Source organism: Protopterus annectens, chromosome 3.part0 (genome assembly GCF_019279795.1).
Source record: "Protopterus annectens isolate FY-2018-M chromosome 3.part0, PAN1.0, whole genome shotgun sequence".
Classification (NCBI taxonomy): Eukaryota; Metazoa; Chordata; order Ceratodontiformes; family Protopteridae; genus Protopterus; species Protopterus annectens.
This window is the reverse complement of record NC_056731.1, coordinates 570575970-570590969: the sequence shown is the minus strand read 5'-3', so window position 1 is coordinate 570590969 and position 15000 is coordinate 570575970.

Genomic DNA, 15000 nt, shown 5'->3' with positions numbered 1-15000 from the left:
AATACCAAAAGGACCACTGTAAGCATTTATTTGCCTACTGTATAGATGGAAAAGGGTGCCATGTTCTTTCACTTGCTGGATAACACCCACTCAGTCAGGAGATGTTACACATCACAATACTTTCTGATGTCAGTGGTACTGTTGTGGTCAACAGGCATGTAATCCACTGCAATCATACAGTGGTTACTATCTGTGAGGCAATATGCAGGGAACTACCAATATAGTGGCTGTTGCCTAGCCAAGTGTGTTTGTGTATGAGACATGGGTGGAGAGTGTTCTCTGAATAATACAAGGGTTGCCTATATTGTTCACCAATCCATAGTGTCACATGTAGGGCTATGGAGTGTCTACACCAGCATCTCTGGTGTTTGACATCTGTTGTCCATGTAAGGTAGACATTGGGACATATACTAGGTCCTTAATATAATAATTTAGCAAAACCCACCCCTCAATGCATCCTGTTATTAAACAATCACAGTAACCTCCACACAGGATACTGACAGACACACACACACACACACACACACACACACACACACACACACACACACACACACACACACACTTGCCAGTACTGAGATTCAAACCCTTACCTAGGTATGTATTGCTATTACAGTGTACCGCATTTATCGCATGTGCCATGGAGCTTATAGAATGGATGCTGTGCTACTTCTAAGGTGAGGAACATCACCAGCCCACGTAAATACTGGCATTGGGTGATGTAGTGGTTGAGAGATCCCAAAAATAATTTTACCCAAAACACACATTTATGTTTACCAGGGGTGAGGTTCAAACCTCTGTTTAACAATCTTTATGGACCATTATGGTTACACATTTACCACATGCACCACTGACCTGACATGGGTTAGGGTTGGCAACAGGTACTTGTAAGGTTGATGATATCTGAAGGACCGCTAAAGTCAGGCTCTGAGATGTGTACTGGGTGTAAATGGGGCCTTAATCTTTGAGGTACACACATACATCTGTACACACATAAACATTTACCACAGATAAGACTCACACCCATACTGTGCAGTTACTGCTATTACATTGTTCTGCATTTATAGCATGTGCCACAGAGCTTATAGGGCTGGCCCTTATCCACAAGGTGACTAACATCATCAGGCTTCTAAATTAGGACATGGGAGGTGTAGTGACTGTGAATGGCCTCAAAATCATTACTCTCTATATACACCCACACACACACACACACACACACACACACACACACACACACACACACACACACACACACACACACACAAACACACACACAGTTTCACAGTTGCCATGTCTGGGATCAGAACTCCTACCTGACTAGCATGTTACACTACAGCATTACACAGTTATTGCATGTTCTTCTGAGCTTATAGGGCTGGTCTTTTTCCAAAGGGGTATTTTAAGATGACTGACATCAGCAGGCTTGCTAAAGTAGGGCAATGGGAGGTGTAATGACTGAGAATGGCCTCAAAATCATTAATCTCTACACACAGAGTTTCACAGTTTCAATGTCTGGGATTAGTACTCCTACCTAACTAGTATGTTACACTATAGTATTACACAGTTATCGCATGTGCCACGGAGCTTTTAGGGTTAGATTTTGTCCAAAGGGGTATTTCAAGGTGACTGACATTAGCAGGCTTGCTAAAATAGGGCAATGGAGGGTGTAGTGACTGTGAATGGCCTCAAACTCATTAATCTCTACACACATGCACACACAGAGTTTAACAGTTACCATGTCTTGGATTAGAACTCCTACCTAACTATGTATGCTATACATACGTAGCATTACAGAGTTATCTCATGTGTCGTGGAGCTTATAGGGATGGCCCTTGTCCAATGGGGTATTTCAAGGTGACTGACATCAGATGCTTGAGAAAGTAGGGCAATGGGAGGTGTAGTGACTGTGAATGACTTCAAAAGCATTAATCTCTACACACACACACACACACACACACACACACACACACACACACACACACACACACGCACACACACACACGCACACATAGTTGCCATGTCCGGGATCAGAACTCCTACCTAACTAGGTATGTTACACTATATCATTACACAGTTATCGCACACGCCATGGAGCTTATAGGGCTGGGCATTGTCCAAAGGGGTATTTTAAGGTGACTGACCTCAGCAGGCATGCTAAAATAGGGCAATGGGAGGTGTAGTGACTGTGAATGGCCTCAAAATCATTAATCTCCACACACACACACACACACACACACAAACACACACACACACACACACACACACACACACTTGCCATGTCTGGGATTAGAACACCTACCTAACTAGTATGTTATACTATAGCATTACACAGTTATCGCACATGCCACAGAGATTATGGGGATGAGAATTGGCCAGAGGGTTATTTCAAGGTGACTGACATCAGCATGAGTGCTAACATGGGCTATGGGAAGTGCAGTCTGTGTGAATGGGCCATAAACCATTCCTCTAGAAACACACACACAACACTCAGTCACACACAACTTTACATTTGACAGGACTGAGTATACAAATGCTAGATGAATACTGATTTGTACTATCATGTTGCACAGTTATCACAATACCACAGATACTATAGGGCTGAGGGCTACCAAAAGCAAATGTCTACAGTGACTGACATTGGCACATCATGTGATATTGGCCAATTGGATGTGTGGTGGGTGGGAAAGGCCTCATGATGGCAATCTCTTTGTCACTGTCTGCCACTCTCTTCTCCACATCTGTGTGTGTGTGTGTGTGTGTGTGTGTGTGTGTGTGTGTGTGTGTGTGTGTGTGTGTGTGTGTGTGTGTGTTTGACATATTCTAGTGTGTTGGCCTTGGATATGTGTGAGTATTCCTATCCAATGTGTGTGCAAAGCATGAATGGTGTGCAATGTGGTGTTTGTGGACAGACATCTGTGACTGACAGATATGTATAGTCTACTGTTGTCAGACATGGGCTTCATTTCTAAGTGTAGGAGCATGCCCAGTATGACCTTCTGCATTGAGTGTGTGAATCCATTCCAGGTAGGTTGTACTCTAGTGCAGGATTTTGTGTTCTACACTTACAGCTAGCAACCTGTCTCTGCAGGATGTCTGTAGATAGGTTGACAATATGGAGTCACAATGAGTGAAAGATAGTGGGATACTGTAACTGTTGTGTCTGTGCTGCTTGTGTTACATGGTTGGTGTTAGCAGAGATATTCAGACATATGTACTGTTTTACACTGTGATGTATTATGTCATCAACTACTGACACATATACTTATTTGCTTACAGTTATTTCCTGGGAAATACAAGGTGAATGAAGTTGTGTCTAGTATTGTTCACTGCAGCCTACATGTTCTTGCACACTCATGCCATTCTGGAGGGGTAGCTGCAGACACTTGCTGATGGATCTATATAAATGATCCAGCACCTTGGTACTGTGGTGGCTGAGGATTCTCTGCTTGTACATCTATCGACATAACAGAATGGTCATATCCTGCTGTGGCCATACGTCTCAGCTGTACAGTTTCACCCAGGTTTCCCAGAGGCAGGGCTCATATATCTGGTCAGTTCCCCTTCACATTGTGGTTTATGAGCGGGTTTGCAAGCAGGAGTAGTATGGGCACACATCAGAGTTTCAGACTTCACACAATCCATGGCATTCATGCTTCTACACCCCCACTTTGTTATTCTATCCTCTTCCTAACATTATATGAGTGATATCTGTGAAGTATCCGTATAGTTGTTCCTTCATCCCAGCATTATTTAGGGGTTGCTCCACAGTTCATGCAGTAGGGCATGGTGGGCATGCTACTGGGATTTGATGACATGGCCTTGCATTTGTGTTCTGTGGACTGTGTTATGTTGTTAGTTGGGACACCATGAGATAACATACAATGGCAATACAGGTGAGACACAGGCCTTTGACAGTGGACTGTAGGGTATTTGGTAGTGATGCAGGGCATCTGTAGCAGGCCAGTTCATTCTGTCACTCCTACATTCCCAGGCTGCAAGCCACTGGATTCACCTGGGGTGACAGGGTAAGTGTGCGAGGTGTTAATGGCAATAGTTCCTGTCCATTTTAATCCATTGGTCTGGATGCTGGCAGGGTGCTGCTTACAGCTAGGGACACACCTGCATTGGACACCTCTTCAGCATGTTGCATTCTCTGGATAATCCCATACAGAAGTTGGGATCATAATATACTCATTCCCAACAGCAGGGATATGGCCTGTGATAAACCTGTGGATGATGGCGGGGTGAGCTGAGTGCATGTGTGATATGGAAGCTTCTTGCAGCTGACTCACAGATATACCTGGGACATTCCCCTTATGTTGCCTTGTGCAGGGACACAGGCAGTCTCTCATTACTTCATAATTGTGCCTTTTGTGGTCTGCCAGTGATTGGCCAGACTACATCAGTATTCCATACTACGCAGACAACTAATCTGCTGCTAAACTGTATGTACAATTCCAAAGGTGTGTGCAGTTGGCAGCTACATTTTATGTACTCTGTCTAGGGTACTTCCACCTGTGTACTGTGTGTATGTTTGGGCCCACATTAATGGCATGTCCATCTTTCAGATGGTGACAGATATTGACATCTGAACAATGAGTATGGATGACTGCTGAATTGGGTCTTTCTGGGATGCATTGTGGTTGGCACTGCAGTTTTCAGAACATGGCTCTGTCATCGACAGTACTGGCCATAGGCCACCGGGACACAACCCTCCATGCCTACATGTTGACCACTTCCACACAATATACAACACACAACAACCTAACACACAGAGCCCTGCATATTGTACACATGCAAAAATGTATCCTGTAAATTGGGCCAGCTCAGGTAATCTGTGCTCCATTATTAACCCCACTCATACATGTTACTGCATTTCTACATAGGATTGTGGGGGGGGGGTGGCACACCTGACAGCTGTAAACATTTGCTATGACTGTACTGGTATTTCAGGTACTCTGTTGGCTACCATTTTGTTTTGTATTCTGACCTATCATGCAGACTAGAGGCATATCAGCAGAGTACAGATCTTAGGTTTTATTGACCAACATTTCAGTTTCAGACTTCTTACCCTGCAGAACTAACATACAACTGCCTGACCAGTTTTATTCTGTCTGTGTAGGTTTGGAGGGGGGCTGTTCTCCATTGCCATTAATTTGAGGTCTTTGCACAGCCTTTCTTTATGGTCATCTATATCTGTTCTGCTGGCTAAGGCTGTTGTTGGGTATGTGAAACTCACTGACATGCATGTGTGTGTCCTATTTGGGCCACCACATGTACTGCAGTGGGATTTGTCACCTTGTCTAGTACTGCCTACTTTGTTGATACCAGTATTTGTTATGGATTTCATGCTGCCCATATAGGTGTCCACTATCTGCTGCCATCCCATTCAACCACCTAATTCCCTTGCATGCTCACATCCATACCATAGCTACAGCTAGCAGAACATACTACTCCATTCAGCAATTGATAGGAAGAGTGACTTACCTTGTAGCTTTGCCAGCATTGAGAATAGTGCTGGAGGGCTGACTATGTTGGATGCACATAGTTGTTTGTCTTTTTGTCTTTTCCTGGTTAGGGGTCGCCACAGCGGAACTCTGGTCCGCTAATGATTGGCAGTAGATTTGTTATGATGCCGAGTTGCAAGCCAGATGCCCAACCTTCAGCGAAGGCACGTCCATTCACGCATGTCTTTCGGAGGCCCCTCGACCGCGAGTAGGACATGCAGACTCCATACAGAAGGCACTTCGGCCATGAATCGAACAGGAGAACCTCTTACTGTGAGGAAACAATGCTATCACTGTACCATCGCACCTTCATGCACATTGTATACTCCCTATAAATTGTAAAGCACAGGTAGTATCATGTTTGCCATCCCTTTTACTGTATGTGTGAGGCAGAGAGAGGTGTCATTCCCTGGGTTCTTACCGTGTCAGTGTATGTGCTTTGTGATGCCTCTTTGCCAAAGCCTGGGCATACTGGGCATGCCTCCTTCTGCCTGCATGGGCAGGTTCAGGTTGTTCCTCCTCCGAGTCACTCTGTGGCTGTGCTGGCCTTGGCAATGGTGGGGGGCTGTGTGGCCCTGCCCTGTGCTGTTCCTGCTGCAGCTGTTTCTGCAGGATCATATTGTGCAGCATGGCACATACAATGAAAATTTGTGTACATGTAGCTAGAGAGTACTACAAGGCTCCACCGGATATGTCCAGGCACAGGAACCGTGACTTGAGCATCCCAAATACATGCTCTATTATGATTCTGGTTTGTACATGTGCCTCATTATGGAGTTCTTGCTCGTGTGTGTGTGCATTTCTGATGGGTGTCATCAGCCACAGCTCCAGTGCATAACCAGCATCCCACACTAGGTGGCCATATGGGATGCCCCCAATGGCAAATCTCTGGTACAGCTGTGTCTTATGCCAGATGTGGGAGTAGTGATAGCTTCCAGGGCTGCCAGCACACACACACATTCATTGAAATGCCCTGGGCATTACACACGACCTGGCAGTTGATGGAAGGGAAGCTCTTGTGGTTTATGTAGACCCTACCCCGCTCACCGTGTGGTGCTTTGATGTGTATGTGCGTGCAGTCTATAGCATCCACTACCTCAGGGTATTCTGCTATTCGGTGGAAGAGACACATGTTGCTGGTCAACACCTCATGGGTGTTGAGAAAATATATGTGCTCACCGGCATGTGCTGAGATGGCATCCAGGAACTGGTGGAGTACCCTGGATGCTGATGCCTGTGAGATCCCCATGATATCCCCAGTTGGCCTTTGGAAGGTACCTGTGGCTAGTATTCTTAAGCCTACACATACCTTGGTATCCACTGAGATGGGTTCCCCTCTGCTGGTTCTGTGTGTGAGGTATGGCTGGCACAGCTCAACAATTTGCTGTAGGAGGTCCCTGTCCACCATATAGCACTCCACTATCTCCAGCTCATGTAGCCCCTGGTAGGTTACCCTGGGTCTGTACACTCTTCTCCTTCTCCTCACTGTGGGTTGGTCATCAGCATACTCATCGTCAACACCCTCAGCCTTGTCAACATATTGATGTATGAGAGTGACAGCAGCCCCTATCATTTTGTTAGTTTTGTCAGGTAAAATTTCCCTGTCTGTGTACACCGGTGGTGTAGAATTTGTGAGAAAAAAACAGAGTGAAAGTTGTTTGCATAGTTTATAGTAGTGTGTTGGGATGAGCTGGGCTGCTGCCTGTGTTATTGGCTGATTCTGATACATTTCACCTGCCAGGTATTATAGTTTTCCTTGATTTCCATCTTACTGCTTTTTTCCCTTCCCATTGCCTTCCTGTTTCAGCCCTGAGGTGTGCCGCACATACCCAGTGCTCAGATGTGAATAGAGCTGCTATTTCCTGTTTTTTGTTTTTTTTTTTTTTTAAACTCAGTGCATGGCTCGAACACCCATTTAGGTAATGTAAACACTGCTAGGCAGCCTCAGACACACACCCCTTCCTTAGCTGTGCTTAGCTAAGGGCAAACACGGGACACAGAGCTCCAATAAGCATACAGCATGCATGACACTCCCCCTTATGAGGTCATCCACCTCTTATGCTTATACCATGGAGCTGCTGCACCTACACTGTTGGGTGCAAGCTAACAGTGAGGCGAAATCTGTGATTCAGTATCAATCCTTTTATTTGCATAAAACTGACTGCTAATGCATTGTTATAAAACTGACACTCAACTTTCTCCCTTAGCAACCACTATTCCATGGTATTGTTGTCCTATGCATGCCATTGACTATTATGGCAGAATGCTGATTTTGGTTTCAAAGCTTATTTCCAATGTTTTTCTTATTTTTGAGCCGATCCCATTTGCGCACCACTGCCCTATGCTTAAACGGCCAAAATCAGCCAAAAAAAAATATTTTTTATAATTTTGCAACTATTTACCATGCCAATGGCCATATATTTGGCCATTGGCATTCCTACTACATTGAATTCATGCTTTCTTTGGAGCTGTCATGCCTCCATTTTGTAATATGCAGAAATGTATTCTATTAGTAGCCGAATATATTTCTGCAGGTTACACTATTCCTGCACAGACTCCTGCCTGCTTTCTGAATCACTAATTCACCTCATTTGCATGGTTTTCACCTGCAAATGGGGTAATTAGCATACAAGAGCTGTGTCCATGCAGGAATAGTCTAGGAGTGCTCGTGCACATCCCAGGAGCTCGTTTCTGGATCGCTCGTCGGCCAGATTGCGTGCAGCAGCTCTTGCACTATTCCTGCACACTGTGCAGAGCTTGCTGAACCCTGGGGACGCTCCATAAGGGATGCCAACAACAACCTGCTCACCAGTCCACAGGACATCAAAGAGAGATGGAAGTAGTATTTCCAGCAGCTTCTGAATGAAGAAAACCCCACAGAAGCTGTACTGCTATAAAAACACCCTATGATGAGAGAAGAAGAGGAGCCCACCCTAGAAGAAGTAAGAACAGCACTAAGGAAGATCAAGTCAGGGAAGACAGCAGCCTCAGATGAGGTCACAGCAGATGCGATAAAGATGCTGGGTGAGCTAGGGGAGAAATGGCTCCTGAGGGTACTAATAGCAGTGTGGAGAGAAAAGCACATCCCAGATGACTGAGAATAAGCCTATTCATGCCAGTGTACAAGAATAAAGGGGACATCCACAACTGTGGGCAGTACAGAGGCATCAAACTCCTATCGCATTGCATGAAAGTTCTGGAGAGGGTGACTGACAAATGAATATGCAGAGCAGTAGAAAGTAAGATGGGAGATGAGCAGTTCGGATTCAGATCAGGATGCAGCACAACAGACTCAATGTTTGCAGTGAGACAGATAATTGAGAAGAAGCTAGAGATGAAGAGAGCGTCCAACTGGGCATTCCTAGACTTGGAGAAAGCATATTACAAAGTCCCAAAAAAGCTGATCTGGGCAGTACTGTGGTTGTTTGAAGTCCCAGAAACATTGGTAGAATTAGTGCAAGCTATGTACAACAATCCAATGACTCAAGTACGAACAGTGTTCGGCCTCACAGAGGGGTTCCCAGTGGGAGACAGTGTACACCAGGGTTAAGCTCTGAGCCTACTGCTGTTCCTACTGGTGATGGACTACATTAGCAGACAGATCGGCAGGGACAGATCAACAAAGTTGCTGTATGCAGATGATGTGGCATTACAGGCTGACTGAGCTAGAATGTCAGCAAAGGATAGGAGAATGGAATGCAAAATTGAAGGCACATGGGATGAAACTAAGCAAAGATAAGATGGTGGTAATGGCAGCAAATTGGGGGAATTAGAAGAAGCTGAGAATAGTGACAGAAGGGTAGATAGTGGAACAGGTAAACAACTTCATGTATCTGGGAGGGGTGGTTGACGAGAAGGGAAGTCTGAATGAAGAGGTCAAAAAGAGAATCAGTGGGGCTGCAGCCAACTGGCATAGAGTGTCAGGTGTAGTCTATGACAGAAGAATGCCAAATAAACTAAAAAGTAAGGTGTACATGACAGTGGTGCGACCAGTACTACTGCATGGTACAGAAACCTGTGCAGTAACGGCAAAATAGTTGAAGAAGCTAGAGGTGATGGGAATGAAGCGCCTGAGAAGGGTGGTAGGATGCACACTGTAGGACAGACGAAGAAATCAGGGCATAACAGCAGAAGCCAAAGTAGCTCCAACTGCAGGAAAGATCAAAGAGAACAGATTATGGGGGTTTGGGCACATGTGTAGAAAAGCAGAAGGCAATCTGGTGGGGAAGATTTAGGACAGACAGGAAGAAGGTAAAAGGAAGTGAGGACATCTAGCAAAGAGGTGGATGGATTGTGTGAAAGAAGATCCTCGACAGTCAGGCATGAGTGTTGAAGAAGGCAGGAGTGTGGTACTGAATCGAGAGAGTTGGCGAAAGTTAACATGATACCCCAACCCCATGTAGAAAAAAATGGGAAAATGGGGGCTGATGATGATGATGAGTTAACACATTCAGTAAATCCCTCTATCTTTCTTTTCTTTTTTTATATATATTTGCCTATATGTCTTAAACTGAACAGGAAATATTTATCTCACTCTTTTATATATATATATATATATATATATATATATATATATATATATATATATATATATATATTTATTTATATATGTTTATGTAAATACATAAAGCAAACTTTCATAGAATTGAATGCTATACTCTGTGATCTAGAGACTAACACTGCAGCTGCATAGCGAAACTACTGCTTGGGGTATTTTCCTCTAAATTCTCATAAAATTGCTGACACTTAGAAGGCAAGGAAAATAATTCTCAGGAGATGATGTAGTTCGACTGTGGGATCAAAACCATCTGATGTCTTTCCTTATTTGTGTTTGACTAGGCTTTAACATCTGTTAGATGGAGCACTGACTGCCCTAATGTGTAACATGCCAACTACACAGGTGCTATACCCGAAGGCAGGATACACTTTTCACATGATATGAGTGAAAAGACTCTTCCCACTCCTTGCAGCTCCTAACCCTGAAGTAGCTTATTAGAACTCCATGAGTGCTGCTGACTGCAGGATTTGTAGCTTCTAGGCAGCACACAATGTGCAGTGTTGTGGTTTGTGAAATCAACATGTAGTTCTTCCCTCTAGGTGTCACTCAAGCTGTGAGCCACAACCACCTCCCTTTCACCTGTATGGGTGACCTGGCAATGGTTGCTCACCGCTATGACCTCTCGTCACAGTAAGCCTTTTTGGAATGGTAAACCTTACATTCTGTCTCATTCATATTGACGCTGCCAGTGGACAAAGTTGTGTATCTACGGGAGTCAAGCAATCAAAGACAAAAGCTGTTGATAGTTGCATCCTTAGTACCCTACATACATGTCTTGAATATCAAGCTTTTGCTGACAGGAAGCAGGGTAAAACAGAAAACAGAAAGCAAAGCACTGTTAGCAACATGGTTTTATTCATACATGTATGCCCCCCAGAAAAAAAAACAAACATATCAGTGAATATTCAAAATTAAGTGTGATATTTCGTATTCATGACTGAACATCACAAATGTCCCAAGATATCTATAAATAGATAGCGATTCACCGCAAACATTTTTTACACAGGGGACAAAATCCATTGCATACTACCTCATAGCCTCCACTTATTTAAATATACCAACACCATGGCTGCAAATCTGTGGAGAAAGGGCAAAACAATGAGGAATGAAATCAGTGTTCCCACTCACTGAGGGCAGCATAGTCTTGGAGAAATGTAAGCTGTTAAACTGTACTGATGATTCAAAGTATGAAAATCACATAAAAGTAAACACCACCCCATCTTTTATACCATGAATCCCAATGTAAGCTAGCAGCACCCGAAAGAATTACTCAGCAAATTGCAAAAATTGTATATTAACCAAAAACTGCCAATGCAACTGAAGTTCCGTGATTGCATGCAAAAACTGACTGTATTCCCGATTCTTTTATATGTAGAGCAGTACTGATTTCTGAGAACCAGCTCCTGTGGGACAGTTAGCTTCTAAGTTTGAAAGGTCCCAGAAGTATATATTATAGTCATATTACTAACAGCTAATTTGATATTCAGGGCTACTTTATCACCAGAATATATACTGATCCCTGCAAATAAAGTTATTACAACAGTTCCATTATGACAGCAACAACACAATGTCTAAAAAGTTAGCAAGGCTGGTTGTCATCCATACTTGAGTGCTACACAAGTGGATAGAGATTCTTAAGAGATTTATAAAACCTTCAGTGCTCAGATAGCTTAGGAATGTGCACGTGAGAAGCACCACATACAAATGTGGCAGTCTTTGGGTGTGGCATATGCAAATGAGGGCCATTAGCACCCTGCACATGATTTTCCATGTTATGGTAGTTCACAGGAGTCTCTATTATGTAAGATTATGTAGTAAAAGCACACATAAGAGTGCACTGGGCAAATTTTCTAGGTCAGTTGTAGTCTATGTGATAATCAAAGCTGATCATGTTGAGAAGAGCAGAGCTGGACAAACACCGGTGGCTCAGTTTTATTCAAATTTCCCTCTTGAAATAGCTGCTTTGGTAAGTACATTTGTGTAGAGTGTGTGTGTGTGTGTGTGTGTGTGTGTGTGTGTGTGTGTGTGTGTGTGTGTGTGTGTGTGTGGTCTTGCATATGGGAGAGTGAACAGTATGTATATGTACATGATGGAAATGGAAAATGTGTATGTGTCTTTACAGGTTAGTAGGTTCATAGGTTAGTACAAGGCCAACTCCCTTCTTGGCCATTTTAAGCCTATCCAGTTATCCAATTTGGTGCTTAAGATTCACATAACCCATTCTAAGATCAATATTAATATATTACTCTAGTGATAATTATTAGATCAAAACACTAATATTTTGACTGGACCCGTGTGCTGAGATAAAACATTTAGGTGCTGCTTCTGTCCATTAATAGTACAGGGGCTAGTCCTAGGATAAATTTACTATCTCCTATCCATTAATCCAAGTTATGCTTGAATATTGTCATGGATGTGAGCTTTGTTTTACATGAATGGGAAGTCTGATCCAGAGTAGTGGAGTTTCTTGTTTAGACTCCTAGCATTGATCAGTAACACAGTCATATCTTCCTTTGCTTGTTTCATTATATTGGTAGGTATACCTGGTTGGGATTGTAAAAAATAGGCAGTATGGTAGTGGATAATGTCCTTGTCAATATTCCAAATCCTAGTGGATACAGGTGAAGGTCATCCTTTTTGAAACAGAATGATCTGTTGATCATGTCCTCCCAGGTTGAGAACTATTGGACCCCCCCCCCACGAATAACACAAAGAACTAAGCCAGTTACTGAAATCAATTATATACTTGCTCATATTGCTGCATCATACTTGCAGTAGGTAAGATGCTGTTCAATGCCAGGTGATACTTGTCTTGGACACCTAGTCTGAGAAATCCATCATATATTTCTTCATATAGTCCACAGAGGTACGTCTCAGGCCATTGACACTCACATGTACTATGAAAGAGTCATATTGATACTTGTTCAAGGACTTGAGTGTGCTTGTGTGTGTGATTGTGTGTATGTGTGTGTGTGTGTGTGTGTGTGAGTATGTGAGTGTGTGTGTGTGTGTGTGTGTGTGTGTGTGTGTGTGTGTGTGTGTGTGTGTGTGTGTGTGTGTGTGTGTGTGTGTGTTTGTGTGTGTGTGTGTGTGTGCTTTAATGCATCCTGGTACCAGGCAGTCAGTTAATCATCACTGTTTTCTTGCATAGCCTGATAAGAAGTACATCTGTTTGTTTTACAATGGAATCACCTATAACTAGACTGTTTGGTTTAGTATATCTTTGCCTTACAGGCTTAGATTCCAGAAATCTGGGACTCCTTGCACTATGTGAGGTGGTAGGTTTAACATGCAGATGATGTTGCTGAGGGTGCTTTGAGGCTGTGTTGTGTTTTGGAGGTCTTTGAGGTTTAGGCACGTTAAACCCTAGACTTTCATTGTATGAAGGATTATGGATAGTATGATGTCATGGTAAGGTGTGGTGTGCAGTGTAATGCTGACGCTGCCGATATATAAGCTGTCTGTGTGCGTGGGATTTTAGCCTCCAATGCCATTATATATATATATATATTTTCCCCACTTCTCAGAGTCTTGAGTAAAAGACTCTGGGCATGTTCAGCTCAGTGTAGGTTATAGGAGACAAGCTAGTGAAGAAAACAGTCCAAATAAGGTAATAAATCCAGCCAATGAAGCTCTGCACTTCAGAACTTGTAACAAATTCTCAATTCCCAATCATTAAAAGTGTTCTTAGAATGTATTGCAAGAGGGAGCATTTTTACAGTAATTAGCTAAACCATCTTAACTGGTAATTACTATAATATAAACAACAGCAGGCTGGAGGGCTAAATTCAAGATGTTTGCTCCTCATTGAGGGATCATCTGAAAGGTACAACTGGAAGTATAGAGTGTGAAATGGCACTGTTGGAACCAGCCTATGGAGTATAATATGGGTTATACCTTGCGCAAGACCATATTATAGAGCTAAATATATGGCCAGGCAGAGGCCTGCAAACTTTGACTTTCCTTGATTCCTATGCGAGGTCTATAGCTAAGGACTTTTTTGGTCACATGGCAGCATATACCAGGAATAGCTGTGTGGTCTAGACAATATTATGAAAGTATTAGCTTGTTTTATTTTTCTGACCGCAAAGCAAAGTAGACAAATATTTTAGTCGGAGGAATCCAAATTTTTGTACATCTCCTACCACATGCCTGCTCTAAGGGAAAGGGTTAATTGCCTCCAGATTTTAAGACATAATGGAGTTATAATTGATAGTTATTAAGACAGTATGAATCTTTAAAAGTGGGGTATTTTAAAATCCTCCACATAGGAAGAAGGGTAAGTGATTTCAGGGAAGTAGTCACTGGCTTCTGTGGGAAAGAAGAGGTGTACTGTGTACAGCAGATCTTCCCTAGCACTGCTCAGACCTAAATTTGTACCCTAGATTTGAGGGGTGCTAGCATCTATGAAAACTTCTTGGTGTAGGACTGTGTAGAGTAAGTCTCTTAAAGTACTGCTGACATTATTATAATCTACTACTTATGGTCCTGTTAGAAGAAGGGCCTTTGCTTGTTGGTGAATGGAAACTTGCTTATTATTTCTAAACTGTTCATACTTTCATACATTTCTACAATTGAATCTTAAGTCTGGTGTCTGCCTTTGGGAAGAAAGAATGAAATGTTTAAATTATATTTATGACTAATATATTCTAGGGAAAATTCTGCTCATTTCTTTCTCCTCTGGTGAAAAAGAATGATGTTAAAAAGCTGTATTTTGTCCTGGGCTGTTGTGTTAACAGAAAAGGTATGTATCCACAGTAGCTCAAAATAATATTTTGCCCACTACATGTCTCTACCATATGTAACATCCTGAAATGCTAAGGACAGGAAAATGAAACAAATGTTTTAGATTAAATATTGATGTTTACTGTAGGGAAAGAAAAAAAGAAGGCATTAGTTTATTCACTACAAATGCAAGTGAGAATAAGAACAGTG